Consider the following 16,531-nt stretch of genomic DNA (forward strand, 5'->3'; position numbering starts at 1 on the left):
ACTGAGAATAAAATTTGAGGCAAAATAAGAGACAAAAATATTAAAGAAATTACTAAAAATAATATGTATACTTTATTTCGTAATATCTGAATATACAGCCCCAGAACGAGGTACAGAAATAAATGTAATATACATTTCATATAATAGAGTTGAACATAAGGTAGAAAAGTTCACATTTTCGACGAAATGGAGTGCGAAGCATAAGATACGTGATAAAAATGTGCTCGTTAAAGCCGAATGAGCTTCAACAGAAGAGGCTTGCTCACAAATTTGTGTTAAACTAAAAGACCGAATGCGTAGCGCGAGGTAAATACATCATCGAGCGTGAAGCACGCGACAAATTCATTATCGAGCACGAAGCGCGAGAACCAGCAGTCGCGCGCCCTAGTTCATAAATTGTAAATTTATCAAGTTACCCAGCAATGAATATCGAAACTATGAAATTTCAAAATTAGGCCCTCCACAAATTTATTTATAAATTCCAAGCTTATCAAGTCTCACAACAATTATTCTGGATATTGAAGAATTTTCTACATTGATAATTATTCAAATATTAAAAGAACTGGCAAATATTTACTTTTCTTTATAAATTAGTCATTTATAAAGTTACCCAGCAATCAATTTCAAAATGATCAAATTTCGAAAGTAGGTCCTCTGAAAATTTATTTATAAATTTGAAACTAATACAGAATTTTCCACGTTGATGAAATAATTTCAAAATGATCAAGTTTCGAAATTAGGCTCTGCGCAAATTTATTTAAAAATATAAATTAGAAATTTATCAGTTCGCTAAAATTTTGTTTTCAAAATTGCCAAATTTACTCCATGTACAATAATGCAGAAAGTTGTGAGTGCTTACTTTTTTTTTTATAAATCACTACGGTGTTCTGGCACGTTAGATCTCCTTCATTTTATTGATTTTGTTGGTTTTATTTGTTTTATTGATTTGATTGATTCTATAGATTTTATTTCACTTATAAAATAAGTAAAATAATAAAACCAATAGAATCAATCAACCAAATAAAACGAATCACATTCTCATGCTAATGAGAAGGGATTAGTTTAATGTAAAATTTCACTTTGTCGGTTTCATCAAATCTCTAAATTTTCAGATCACCTGAGTCAGAAAAAAACGATTTTTACGAAGGTGTCTGTCTATCTGTCTATTTAAAAGTTCAATGGGCGGCTGTTGATAGTACTCGGAAATTACAAAATTTATCCTTATGCCTTTTTCGATAAAAAGAAAATTATCAGGGTATTAGCTTTTTTTCAATCCATGGAAACAAATCAAAATGAACATTTTAACCCAAAAAATGCATCATATGAAAAAAAAAATCAATAGAAAAAAACGTTGAGCTTGAAAAGACTGACAATATTATCATGAGATATTTTTGAATTTTGGCGAAAGGTTGAAAATTCAAATTTTGATTATACAAAAAATAATGAAAAATCAAAAATACCATTTTGCGGCCAAACTACGCCAGATACAAAAATACATAAATCAACTAAAATTTCGCGCCCTGAAAAAATCTGTAAACTTGTCATTAATCATTTTTCTACAGGATTCGCAGTTTTTATTTTTAGTCGTAAAAAACAATAAAAATTAAAAAATTATTTTTTGTCTATTCCAATAAATAGAGAAAACTCATTTAAATTTGTCATTAATCATTTTTGATTGGACGCGTAACTTTTGCTCTGATCGTAAAAAAATTATATGTAAAATTAAATAATTAGGTTTTTCGAAAAATGACACAAGGTACGAACTAAAATTAACAGACTAAATTTATTAACCCCAAAACGATCTATACACTTTTTATTATTTGTTTTTAGATACGACGTTGGCTATAAAGATATATTAAAGGCATGTGATACTTGGAAAATTATCAATTTTACCAGTTTTAAATTCTCCCGGCTTTTTTCCTAGAATAATAAATATTTTGTCTTAAAAATTTAAGACATTGTAGAAAACATGGTAACGGACGTCCCCGCACACTTTTTCTTGTGAGTTAATTCAACAAAATTTATTTTGCTAAATTTGGCGTGTGTGTGTATTTGGAGGTTATGTGTGTTGCAATTATCTCCCATAATTATTGTTGACAGAGACCTACATTATCGGAATAACAAAGAGCTAAAAAACGATCCTAACCTCAGAGTAGCGCACATATATAACATTTGTATGTAGCACAAAACATTTTTAATTCTTAACTGTAAAAAAATAAACTTTTTGGAAAAAAGACACAAGATAATATAAAATTTTATTTAACAACATTTTCAGCCTAAATTACATCTGAATTGAATAGAAAAAATTTAATTTACGTATAAACGACACAAGTTGCATTAAAATGTTTAATAATAATTTTTATTTCAATAGAATGCGCATTTTTTCAATGATAAAAGTAGAAAATTAAAATACTTTTGTTCCCATACTAATGCATATTATGAATTGTAACGATATACATTTATTGTAATGATATGCATTTTTCAGAGTGGCTAAGAATAAAATTTGTTGCAAAATATCTTTATTTTGCATCATCTGAATAAACAGCCTCAGACCGATATAGAAATATAAAAAAATTTGCATTGTGCTTTGACCTCCAATTTTAAAAGGTTTGCGCACAAATGTAGGGTAAATACAAAGGCCGAGCGCTTAGCGCGAAGTGAATGCATCATCGAGCGCTAAGTGCGAGACAAATATATTATCGAGCACGCAGCGTGAGAACCAACAGTAGCGCGCCCTAGGCCAGTGGTCGGCACGCTCTTGCCCTGGGTAGGGTAGCCTGCCCTGGCTGCCCTGTGACCTACTCTCAGGGCAGTACCTGCGAGCTTGGCCAGGCCACCCCTTTCCTCAGGGGTCCTTTGTTAGAAAATGGGACAAAAATGTGAAATTAAAAAATTCGTAATTTTGCGATCAGTGAATTAAAAGTAATATATTTGGAATCTACGTATAGTTCCGATTCCAAAGACATCTAATTTGTTTATAAAGGTTGAAAGTTTGAGAAGTATTTAGTATTAAATTGACTGTCAATCTGATGTTTCTTGATTATAAACTCCTTCAAATTTTTAACTTTTGTAGGCAAGTAATATATCATTGGAATCGGAAAAATTCGTAGATGCTGATAATGCTATTTTCAAATCGCTAATTGAAAAATTAAAAGTTTAAAAATTTCCCTACTTTGACATTCCTGTGGACAAAAGACCCTTGCTGGAGTAAGCTAACTCGCACTAAGGTACATGAATAGACCGAAAAGTAGTAGAAAAAATTAAGTCGGATGGAGCCTGACCATGCCTGAAAATTAGGCAAAAAGTTTGCCGACCACTGCCCTAGGCGCGCTCAAGCTTGCGAGCAAAGCTAACCGCGCGCGTAGCACTCAATGAGAATGTGCTCAAGCAGCAGGCAGATTTGTTCTCATTAGTGAAATTGCATTAATATTTAACTTAGAGTATTACACTATAACTGACAGTATACAATATACTCATATCTGATACATATCACTATTATGTGCGGAATGTAATTCAAAAAAGTGTTAATAGGATTGATGCTTCGAATAATGATGTTAGACATTCAACAGAAGCTATAACCTTGCCACAGATTAAAAAACGCTGCCAACTCGAAGGGCGAATGTAAATGGCGTAGAGTAATTCCAACAAAACGGGTCAACAAGTGAATGACCACCCTTGTCAGATAATCTACTTCTTCAGGCAATCGTTTAATCGTAAAAAGCTATCTATATCCATACACATACCCATATACATAGATCCCAAGCTGACCTAGTTCGAGTGTCTACTTCAATTTACACTTGAACCGAGATCCGCAGCTTTCAGGATCGCGCATCGTTCCATGAAAAGAGAACAAACCATTTGTCCTGTAAAAATAGTCTCGTATTATTTCAGCTAGTCTTCTTACCTTTTAAGTCTTCCATAAAGAATTGCAAATGCGTTATATTTTCCTTCTTACTCGTTAAAGTGAAGTCGTGTTGGCTTTAATGATAACAGAAACGATATTATTGTAAATCTACTTATTCATCTCGTGCAAAACTTGCACTTTGAAAACTTGAATTGCGAACATTGAAGTTTCTGCAGAAAAGGAAAAGTAACTGCCAAATATTTTAATCGAAAAAAATCTTTCTCTAATTTCTGTATTATACACTCTCCCTTTTACGGTTTGAGAATATTTGCATAACGATTACATATCTTCTTATAAATAAACCTCATATAAAACAAACTCTCGCTTTCAGTCAAGTGTCGGGGGTTGCCTTCAAAAGGCCTTGAACTGATTTCGGGAGACAGAAACGTAAACAGTGGGAGCCGCCTGACTCGTCTCCAATTGGAATATATTAATATATATATATCGTATACGCGTGAGCCAGCAGTTCTAGGAAGGCTGAGAACAGGGTGACTGAAAGCGAGAGTTTGGTGTACTATCCTACTAAATATTTGTTACGTATCGCCTCTAATCTTACTCCTAAATGCTTGCGAACTTGGGCCAAGATTCAATTTCCTCTTACCAATACAAATCTAAAAATATTGACTCTATTCTACAACATTACTTCCTTATTCGTCTTTTTTAGGAATGATTTTTTGACTTTTTCTTCCAGTGCAGCACAATTTCTCGAATCTTCCAGCTTCTTAATCTCTTACTCATCCTGATAATTCCCAAACAAAATCCACTTTACTCTTTATTCCATGCTCTCCCCGGCCCCTTCGTTACCTTTAAAATTGCCTAACATATGCAAACACGATTCCTGCGCATATGTGTAGACTATACACGGATTTTCCACTTTATTCAACCAATTAATGTTGCTCTTAAGGGCATGCTCTTCGGTCACCACGTGACCAAACTAGTCCCCAGTTATGAACCTTTTTTTTGGTGTTCACTGGGTCCAGACGGATTGAAATATCGTGTTTAAACTTCGACAGATAAAATAACAGGCACTAAAGAACGTTTGTATACATGAATGTATTCGTAATTCTAAAGAAAGTTTATTTATAAATTGATGAAATAGGATATTACCATGCAAGTTATAGCACTTTGCAGATCATTTTTGGTTTCATGCATTTGAGATTTTTTGATTCGCTTATATTGAGAGCACTGACACCAATTTTAGACTAAATCCTCTAAACCTTGAAAAAAAATAATATAAGCAATAAAATTTGCACATTCGTTGAAAATAAATAAACAAGGATCTGCATGCACGTAACCTATAATTATTTTTTGGGCATTTTTAAAGATTTCTAGCGGAGAAAAAAAGTAACTTTGAACGTTGATAAAGTTGAGATCAAGTGACTAAGTTCGTTCATGAAATTTGTGTGTAAAATGATGTTCATTTTTTTTTATCCTAAAAATAAAAGATAAATTTCAAATTGGAAACACAGTAACACCAGCAATGTGCTCGAATTTACTCGTCGGAGTTCTCCAACCAACTTCCATAATTCTTGACGTCTAATTTTTGACGTTGAATCGATCTGCTGATAATTAATGTTGACAGTGAACCAACCGGCGGGCCTCAGCGTCGGACTAGCCTTGTCTTTCGCCCCCAGGCGAAATTTTATTTTTATTGATTTTTTTATTAACTCAGAATTGTTTCACGCCAGTACAAAAATTTTACAAGAATATACAACTATTAGAAAATTTTAATTATTTTCTGAAGATGCACATTTCTCAAGATGGGTCTTGGACGGATTTTCGAGTATCACATTCTAAGATGTTTCTCGATTTTTTTTGATCGAGAAATTTACTTTATTTACGTCAAAAGTTTATTTTCTATTCTTGTAGTATTTTACTAAAAAACTTTCTTCGCAATTATAAGCATTTTGATATATACAAAGCTTCCTTAGTGCTTTCTGTATAACTTCCTAAATGCTGAACACGATATTTCAATCCGTCTGGACGTAGTGAGGACCAAAAAAAATGAAAATCATTACATCTTTTTTTCTCCGCTAGAAATCGCTAAAAATGCTAAAAAAATAATGACAGATTACGTGTACGCAGATACTAATTTTTTTATTTGCAACGAATGTGCAAATTTTATTGCTAATGTTAATTTTTTGCGGTTTAGTCGATTTAGTCCAAAATTGATGTCAGTGCTCAATATACGCGAATCAAGAAATCTGAAATGCATCAAACCAAAAATTATCTGAAAAGTGCTATAACTCGAATGGTAATATCCTATTTCACCAATTTATAAATAAACTTTCTTTAAAATTATAAACATATTGGTGTATACAAACGTTCTTTAGTGCTTTTTATTTAATCTGTCAAATTTTAAACACGGTATCTCAATCCGCGTGGACACAGTGAACACCAAAAAAAGCTAATAATCGGGAACTAGTTTGGTCACGTGGTCACCAAAGAGCATGCCCTTAAACCCTCTCCTATTCTGAACTCTGCTACTCTATTAAATGTGTTCTTTTTTTAAAATCATACTTAGGTACTCCAGCTCATACTCCATCTTAACTATTCCATATCAGCTATTGTATATTGAATCGGGAACTTTTTCGCATCTTTACTCGCCTTGTATTAATTTCTGGCTCTATTCCTTCCCAATATCTACCCATCAATTGCATCTCTCATTCAAACCTTATTACGTATCTCTCTTCCTCATATTTCGAACGTCTCTCATTACTTCTCCTCTCTTTATCTATAACCCGTAGGGCAAAAGCTTGTGCAATCCTGCTTCCTTCACCTATTTTTAGTTTCTATTTAAAATTCAAGGATCTTACCTATTACCTGACCACCATTTTCTGTAGTCCTGTTTCTTTCTTCAGCATATGACCTTCAGTGTAAAAATTCTTCGACTTTGTTTGGACTTGAATTGTCCTCAATCAAGACATGTTGAATTTGAAAAGTTCGACTTGAGCATGTCTCAGTTTTTAAACGGTGCGAGACTTTAATTTGTGTCTTGGAGACAAGTTTCTACGTCCTGAAGATACATATTTATGTCTCACATCTAGCTCCTTACCACCTCTCGCTTTGAATCAGATTCCTAGGTAGCAAACCCCTCCATGAGCTTCATCAACACGCTATTTATCTTTGATTCGTACACTACGCTTTTCATTAATAAAACACACTATCTTAGTTTTACTCACCTACTTTAAAAAATTGTTTACTCTCGCAAAATTGTTGAAAACTCTTATCATCAGATCCATCCATCTTTCATCATAAGGTAACATCGTTATATTATATGCATATAGTAGTGAATACACTTTGCCTTTTTCCATTATTGTTCCCGCTTTTTTGTTTCTACACATGCTCGCACCATGTCTGCTAATTAGAACACTAAATAGGAGAGGGCTCAACTGCTCCTTATCAAAAATGGTTCTCTTAATTTATTCTTGCAATTGAAATTAACTGGAGTGGAATGGAAGCTTCTAACGTGTCCCCTAAGAGTTTACATTCCTCTTGTACCTTCTTCTCTATTCCTTTCCCCCCCCCTTCCACAAACACTTAATTGGTAGTGGGAGGTGGACCCACAGTTTAAGGTGGGTTCTGAACCATTTCGTGATATAATTTTAGAAATATGGAAAAAAGTTCATAATAATCGGTCAATATTTTCACTAAATTTATCCGAGAAAATCCATTACTGGGCCATTTCGCAGCGTAACAAAAGTGTAATAACTTTTGAAGTTATTAACCGATTTTTTTATATCTTTTTTTAATGTTCTCGGCATAATCCAAAAATTTAACGCTGCCCATTAAAATTCGCTAATGAATATTTTACTAAATTTTCCATTTTTCCTAATCGGCTCTAATTTTCTAACCATTTTTTCATGAATAGTTTTGATTTTTTTGCGGAATCAATGCAAAATGTTTTGAAAAAGACTCTTTGCTGACATATTTTTAATAGTGACAGAAAGTGGTAATTATTTTTTAAAAATTTATGAACAAATGCACATTTTTACCATTTTTCTTAATAGGCTAGATTTTTCTGCAGAATGAACTGAAAATGTTTTGGCAAAGACTGCTTGCAAATAAATCTTTTTTGAAATAAAATAAAACAAATGAAGCAAAAAAATCAGAAATGACTTGAAGTTGCTGCAGCTACAAATAAATTGTTTTTGGTATTAACTATACCTAAAAACAGTTGAATGTAGCAGGAGCAACTTCAAGTCATTGTTAATTTGTTTTGCTGCATTTGTTTTATTTTGCTTCATGGAAGACGTTCACAAATAGGCTGCGTGTTTCCACGGAGATATTGAGGGAATTCTTCGAAATGTTTTTTAACATGAAATACAGAATAAAAAATCAGCACTTATGTGACATCATTTGGAATAGCGATCCACAATCAACATATAACAAAGTAGATTTGATTTTGGATAATATTAATGCTACGCCTTCTCTTCATGAAAGTCAGTGAATGGTTATAAGAAAAAAATTGGTTGACTCATGTATGCCTTTGTATAATAGAAAATGGAAAAGTGTCTGTAGGAAAAAAGCATTGCTTGTTCTAAATCATGCTGCATCCTTAGAAGCAGAGTTCAAGGTATCTTTTCCTTACCCACCTATCCAAACAAAAGATTTAACTAATGTTCTAAATAGAGGAAGACCACGATTATCGTTTGAAGATGGATTCGAAAAGACGAATAAAAAGAGCGCCCAAGAACTTGCTTCAAATTATAGCAAGGAAGAATTATCCAAAGCACTTTCATTGAACAAATATGAGCCCGACAGCGAATCTGGGACGCAGTTTCATGAAGAAGATGATGACGAGAATAAATTGCAAAGAATCTTAGCGATATACGTGGATTTAGGTCTGTCGAAGAGGAAAAATGAAAATCTAACAAAGTACAATGAAGAAATAACAGGCAATGATTCATATCCGCCGCATTTAAAGATCTCCGAAGCGTAAAAAGCTTGTTATCCAGAAAACAGTGAGCATATAGAGACATCTAATTTAGGAGCAAGTGTCCATTTCATAAGTTTACTGGGTCATACAGTTAAGCGAATCTTGTTGCAAATGGAAAAAGATGATCTCGCTAATGTTTTTGCTAAAAAAATTGTGCTCTTTGGAAAGTGGGTTATGGACGGTGCTTTTGTGCATCAGATGACACGCCAAAGAGGTCAAAGAATAGTGATGATGTGGATGAAAACCATGAATCGTATAACAGTGATTCTGAGAGTGAAGAAAACGTCAGCTATCATAAGAGCCTTTTCACGGATAAATCTTTATTTTTGATTTTCTTCGTCCCTCTTCAATTAAAAGCAGATGATGATATTATTTGGACGAGAAAACACCTTCATCGGTCAATTTCTGTAGGACAATTAAATTTAATTTCCTTAAAGAAACTGATTCTCTTGTAAATAAAGAGTACAACTATTACATAAAGCTGCTGGAAAAGTTCGTACCTATTCGATTCGTGTCAGTGAAATGAGTTTGGATATCAGCTTTGACTTGAAGTGTAAGATGATTGGTGGAAAGGTATATAATATTTTAACTGGACAGAAAGCATCTTCTCGCTGCAATATTTGTGGAGTTGGATCAAAACATGTTAACAACTTACCATATGTAGCTAAAATGCCATGCAATGAGGCACATTATAAATTTGGTCTCTCCACGCTGCATGCTTGGATTCGTGTTCTGGAATATTTGTTAAAAGTTTCCTACAATATGGATTTTAAAAAGTTTTTCACAAGAAAAAAGGAAGTAAAGGAAATGAAAAATCAAGAAAAGAACGTATTCTGATACAATTAAGATCCAAAATAGGTTTAACAGTTGATGTGGTGAAGCAGGGTTATGGAACAACAAATACCGGAAATGTTGCCCGTTCCTTTTTGGGAAAAGCTAAATCGGTTGCCAAAATAACCGGTTTGGATCAAGATCTGATCACCAGATTCTACGATATATTACAAGTTATAACGCGCGAAAGGATAGTTAATTGCGCGAAATTGAAGACTTACTGTTTGGAAACCGCTAATCTTTGCATAAATCTTTATCTTTGATATAAAATTGCACTCTCAGTACATAAGCTGCTTATTCACTGAAGTAATTTAATTCAATCTTTTGAGCTATTAATTGGTTGGTATTCAGAAGAATCGCAAGAGGGAAACAATAAGATCTTTAGAAAAGTTAGAGCTCATAACAGCAGAATGTCTGGCAGACACTATTAAAAATATAATAGGAGAGTCTTTTGCAAGACATTTGGAATTGATTCCACGAAAAAAGCTTATACATGAAAAAATGGTCAAAATTTGCATTTGTTTATGAACATTGTTTAAATAATCAACACTTTTCGATCACTATGAAAAATATTACAGCAAGGTGTCTTTCGTAAGACATTTCAAGTTATTTCGCAAAAAAATCAATCATATTCATGAAAAAATGGTCCTAATATGCATTTGTTTATAAAAATTGTTGATATAATGATTAATTATTATCTACTCTTAACTAATTGTAAGAGCACATTATTATCTCCGATAATTTATATGAAAGCTATGGGTTAAAATGAGCTATTCATTGCGAATCACAAAAAAATGTCTTTTGTGAATTAATTTGTTCATAACATTATTGACCATTTTTGTAATTACTCTCACCTACTGGAAATTATTTTTAGTTACTTATTTAACTGATTTATGACCTTTTTTAATGAATTTGAAAGTCTTAGAAAAAATGGTATCACGGAAAAGTTTAGCAACAAAAAGTTGTAACTTTCTTGTTAAATAAAAAATTTACGTTAAATCGAATTAATATATCTGCAGTTGCTTGTTATAACTGGAACCCCTAAGGAGATTTCTAAAAAAAACTTCAAAATCTGTTAAGAATTGCACTGTAGGTCGATTTTTGTCCAAAAGAGGTGCTTTTTTCCCACTGTGGTAATTCCAATTGGAATTACCTGATAAGAAAATTCAATTTTCAAGTCAATTTTTTAACACCTTATTATGGAAGGCAACTTTCTAGACGATATATTCAGCATTTAAAAAGACCTGTTATTATTATTACAAAAATTAATAAATTACTTAACAAGTTCTTTAATTTTAGATTCTCTAAAAGGTTCGCAAAGATCCTGAATTACTTCATTGGGTTTTAAATGTAAATTAAACATGGAAAAGCTCTGAATTCAATAGAGTTTATTTAAGAAATATTCGTTTTCGTTTTGCGAAATTGAGCGTTCTTTTTAGTCACTCGATTATTTGAATTATTGATTTAATAATAACTAATTGAGGAAATCTAGCTCACTTCAACTTATTTTTTAAACAACTTCAACTGGAATGCAATGAAATAAAGTAATTAAAAAAAATTAAATAAACATTTATTTAGTCACATTGTCTTATATAAAAGAAGTTTGGACAGCTGTATTTTCTCAAATCTATAAGCTTTAATGTTAATATTTTTGTTTTACAGGGAATTTTATGCCTCTGAAATATTGTACATCATCCTTATGTATTAGAATATACTTAGACGAAGCATTAAAAAAAACAGAATTTTTAAAACTTTTTTTACATATTTTTAAACATTTATCGGCTATCGGAAAATAGTTAGCAAACACACACACACACCCATATATATATATATATATATAAATATATATAATAATACATATATTTTTATAATTAGTTATATATAAATAGGTATATAAATAAAAAGCCGAAAAAAATCATTCATTTCAGCCATTTAACACTTTAGTGTCATTTCCGCAAAAATGTACTATAGGCAACGATTTTTCTACTCTGATCTCAAAATAGTAGGGGCTATCACATTAATGAAAGCAGAAAAAAAACCGAGAGGCACAAGACCTTTTGAATTGAGTTCCATTGAAACCCACCGTAGTTTAATAGAGGGAGAATATCTGAAGCTCTTTCAAATATTCCTTTGCATAATTGTATCGAATTTGTATATTAGAATTACTAATTTAAATTAAAAATACTACGATCTTTTGAAATATTTCACTCAATTTTACAGGGAATTTTTTGACATATAAACTTATGGTCTTTTTCAAACACAATTCACTCTTTTCCTGTACATATTATTATTTTGCCAAGCTCAAATACATTCTGAAATTATTATTTAAGGTAGTGCAGGGACTGATTGTGATTGTTTATAATATCTTTTAGTGAAGACAAGAATTAATGAGTAATAGATTAATATTTTCGTAAATGCCTTTTTTCTAGAAAGAAGACCTTAAAAAAGATTTAAATTGTTGTGTAACGGGATGTGATGCAATTTTTAATCTGACATTTTTTTGACGAAGGTAGAAACGGATGAGGGAATATGGGAGGAATTCCCGTTGCATTTTCATTAGCAGAAGTAATGGTCACTGCTGGAGGCACCAGCACGAAATATAACGGAACTTTTGCGCAACTCATAGGCAGCTGCATGTATGAACGTCAGTTGGTTTTTCTAGCATGCATAGCGTCCGCTCACTGTTGTACTGTTTTTCTTTTCTATTTTATTTTCTCTCATCGAGGCTTTTATTGGCAGTTCTCACCTTGTTTCTTCAAGAATGTGCAGGAGCTCAACAGTGCACGGAAAAAGGAAATATATAGGCGCATATATGTGCCTTCGTCGCATTATCTGTATGTTTTCGCATTAATTTGCAGGGTCCTGTTTAAAATTCTTTAAAAATTCCTTGCACTTTTACTGTCAGCAGAAGGACTGTTGTCACATTTGTGGTTCCATACTGAACGATGATGATTTCTTGTTTTGTCTGATTGCTAGTTTCTTTCTAATTTCACGTTTTAAAATTGTACCTTTTTACCAGAAAACCTGAAATACTTCTATAATTTTATTAAAAGTTGATTCAGATATTAAAAAAATAAAAACTCATTTGGTAATAATCGTTTCTAATTAATAATAGATAATATATCTATATGTGAAGTCGCGACATCATCGACATGACGATTATATTCCAGGCACGGTTAATATTAAAAATTCCATAAACGAAGATCGATTTCTCATTAAGTTAAATCATAAATGCCTTTCATGATAATTAAAAGGCATTTTTACTCAATTAAATAATTCATGCTTTCATAAGATTAATTATATTAAAATGCTTTGACAGAATTGAATGAATAGATGATCATTAACGCATTCTATACGCGCCTTTATATAGGGTAAGCACGCTGGGGTTACATACATGGCGAACTTGATTGCTGCCCGAATTGCACAACAGCAGGGAAGAACCCATTGTACAGGGGCATTTTCATATTTCGCGCCTTTAAAGTTGCATTCGAATCGGCCATTCGGTCAAGGCCGTGCATCTTCGGATCAAGTTTATCATAGTTTCCAGGTTTGCCTTCGAAACTTCAAATAGATACAAGTGTCAAAAAAATATAGGTTATGTTATGTAGTAATTACAAATAATAAAAGTTTTTCATTAATAATGAAGTCAGACTTGTGGACTACGAAGTAAACATCAATTTTCTTTTGTGCTAATAACATTATAGAATGGCTGCTGAGTGACAAATACTATAAATTGGTAATAACATTGTGCGCTTTTAGTGGACGAAAAGTGAATTGTGTTTAACGCTTGTTTGCGGCATAAAAAATATATGTTATGAATAGACAGGATATGTTTTGAATGAAGTGAATAAAATATTACATGTGAAAATTTTAAATTGACCTTACCTACAATTACTGACAGCGATTTGGGTAAAAAGGTGAATCTCAACATAACCTCGAAATAATGACTAATCGGCCCCCGGCATGTTTATTATACTTTCGATTGATTATTCTTTATCACAGAAATATTTGGTTGTTTTGTCTGTTTGTTACTGACAGTGTCGGCAGTAATAATTTAAAGAATAATTACTTTATAATGATTTAACAATCATTACTTATTAATAACTTTAATAAGTAACACGTTATTTCTGAAATTAATAACAGATTTCCATTGTTTTTTCACAGATCGATCATAGATAAATTCACATCAGGAAATGCAGATGGATTTGGTGCATTTCAGTTGATTCGTTTCAATAAACATTATTGGAAAACCGTTATCTCTAGACCTTATCCCAAGACTGGGGATTGATCAGCCTAAAATTAATTCTGAGTCATTTGTATAATATAGGTGTATCAAAAAGATATCTCGAGGTAATTTAACTTGCCTTAATTTTAATTAATAAAATATTTAGGGATCCTCTTGTATTTTAGAAAATGTTTTCTCTGGACCTCATCCTAAAATTTTGTTTTAACAACCATTAAAATAAATTAGAGGCTCGTTGGTGATAGGATTGTTAAAAAAATGTATCTGCACAAAATGATTTATCCCACAATTGTTATTCCATTTTTTTTAGAAATTATTCTTTCTATTTCGAAATTCCTTAACTGGGGCACTATATCTGAAGTGATCATCAAAAAAACTGAAGTTCTCCGATTTTACTCAAGCTTCGGCAAATTATAGACCTAATGGATAGCAATTCATAGGAAATTCTTTTTCTTTCTATTTGGGAAAAGCCGGGTTACAGTTTTCTTGAATCACCTAGCCCAGAACCGGCCGGTTACTAACCGGGCCAACCCTGGTTAGATCCCATGGTCGGAAGTCGACCGGACACTGGCCAGGATAATTTTTTTGTAGAAATTATACATGTTTTTAAAGCCGTTATATTACCAAAGACGTAGTTATGAATGATACATGAATTATTATTTGAAAAGTATAATTTAAAGACTTATTACATCAAAGAAATAGAATTGAGATTTTTTAAATTCTTTATAAAAAAAACATTAAATTTTTTCGAATGTTTTAACTGTTTACCCTACTGATAATTCTTATATAGGTTCCTACGTAGAATCGTATATAGGAAACTACGTAGGAACCTATATAGGACCCAACATAGGATCATATATGTTTCACCTATAGATTCCACCTATAGGAAATGATATAGGATCCTATATAGTGGCCTGTATAGGATCCTCCATTATAATATACCTAATGGTACCTCGCGTTACCTAACGGTACGTATATTTCTAGGCGCTCCTGGAGGTCCAACAAAACTTCTGCGCACCCTTAGGTGCCATAGAATACTACTGGACATCTGGATATGACCCCATACAGGAACATGTACAAGATCCTATATAGGATTCTATACCATGTGGTTTCTAAAATAAAATAATTGCTTGAAGATTCTATCATCAGTTATTGAAATTCTACTCCAATTTCCTCGCCAAAATTGTTTAATTTGATTTTACCTTTAAAGGTCACCGTATTATTTGCGATGAGCCTCAAAACACAAAACAAGTTACCAATTACTCGCCTGCAGCCACATTTTTTAACTGCCTTTTGCCCGGATTATCAGACCAGATGCTGGCCGGTATTGAAGCCGGAATCCGACCAGTTTACCGTTACGTTCTTAACCGGAACCTGGATCCATTTTTATGAAAAGAAATATTTTACCTTCGCAATAAACCTTCTGATTAAAAGTGGAAATAAAAAAATTGTCAAAATTCTAAGAAAGTGAAATTAATTTGTGACCTTAAATTATTCAAATCGAATACATATTTTCTTTAAAAACATACGTTGAGTAAACAGGATGCAAAGGTCCTATAAAAACTACTGTAGGCCAGAAGTGTTTACTTTTATTAGAACACTTATTAATTTCAAGGTCCCTAAATTCAAAAAGCTCGAAATTGTTTCAAGTATAAAAGGAAACAACAACAGAAAATAGTCTAGATTCGAAACAGTGAAAATTATTTTTTTCCTTACTTTCATAAGGTAAAATACTTTTTTTATATATGTGCATTATCAGTGAAATAAACGTAAAAAATATTTAAATAGTTATACGTCGATTAATTCAGCAGTACACCCAACACCCCCAAAAACTCACTCTCTACGGCTCCGTAAATATTTGTGCTAACAAACATTTTTTTCCTATAAAGTACCATCCAGCAGCACTCAACTTTGACGACGTTAGAGTTAAAGTTGAAGACTTACAAAATGAATTTCGTATAAAAATTTATATTGATGTATTTTTACTAAGCAACAAAAAAAGAATTTAATAAGGATTATAAATGCTTATGTGTATCAATTCAGATCCAAATTGGAAGAGTCAAATAAAAAGCTGAGATGAATGATAAGAATAGACATGGAGACAAATTATTAATTATTCTGTCGCAAAAAACACACAAATTATAAATGCAACAGGTCATATAGAATAGATGTAACTGCATTATGTAGCACGAAAAGTACGCTCTTTTATTTTTAAACACGTTCAATGAATAAGCTCTTCAGAATTAAGAATACTTGATTTTATGTTTTTTCATTACATTAACTTTAAGTGCACGCTTATTTTAATTAATACACTGTTAGCGTCTTTAGCTGCAACCACTACTGAGTATGCGTATACAACTGCTCTTAAATACGCTTTCATCACGTCGCCACAACTATGAATACGATTAATTACTCGTTTACATAGAAAGTTAACACTTCTGATAATTAGGCTGCTACCTATTCTACATACTTAAAACTTGCTGAAAGCCGACAAATTATGCAGTGATATCGTGCTTAAGCACACTAACTCATACGCATATACTTAATACTTACATGGAAGAAAATAGCTTTGAAAATATAGGTGACCGGTCTTATAAAATGTAGTACACATTGT

At 32.2% G+C, this 16,531-nt stretch overlaps 1 protein-coding gene across 2 annotated transcripts in view; it reads right to left on the reverse strand.

Annotated features, from left to right (window-relative positions):
* Nucleotides 1-16,231, reverse strand: part of LOC117167498 — a 64,191-nt gene extending 47,960 nt beyond the window's left edge. The window contains exon 1 of one of the 2 annotated variants that reach the window (XM_033352487.1): nt 15,755-16,231. The gene's annotated coding sequence lies outside the window, so the exon portion shown is untranslated. Of the gene's footprint in view, nt 1-13,559; nt 13,635-15,754 lie in introns of those variants that run through there. The other variant, XM_033352488.1, reaches the window with a different exon arrangement.
* Between the last annotated feature and the right edge of the window lie 300 nt (nt 16,232-16,531).

Source organism: Belonocnema kinseyi, chromosome 2 (assembly GCF_010883055.1).
Source record: "Belonocnema kinseyi isolate 2016_QV_RU_SX_M_011 chromosome 2, B_treatae_v1, whole genome shotgun sequence".
NCBI classification, from domain to species: Eukaryota; Metazoa; Arthropoda; class Insecta; order Hymenoptera; family Cynipidae; genus Belonocnema; species Belonocnema kinseyi.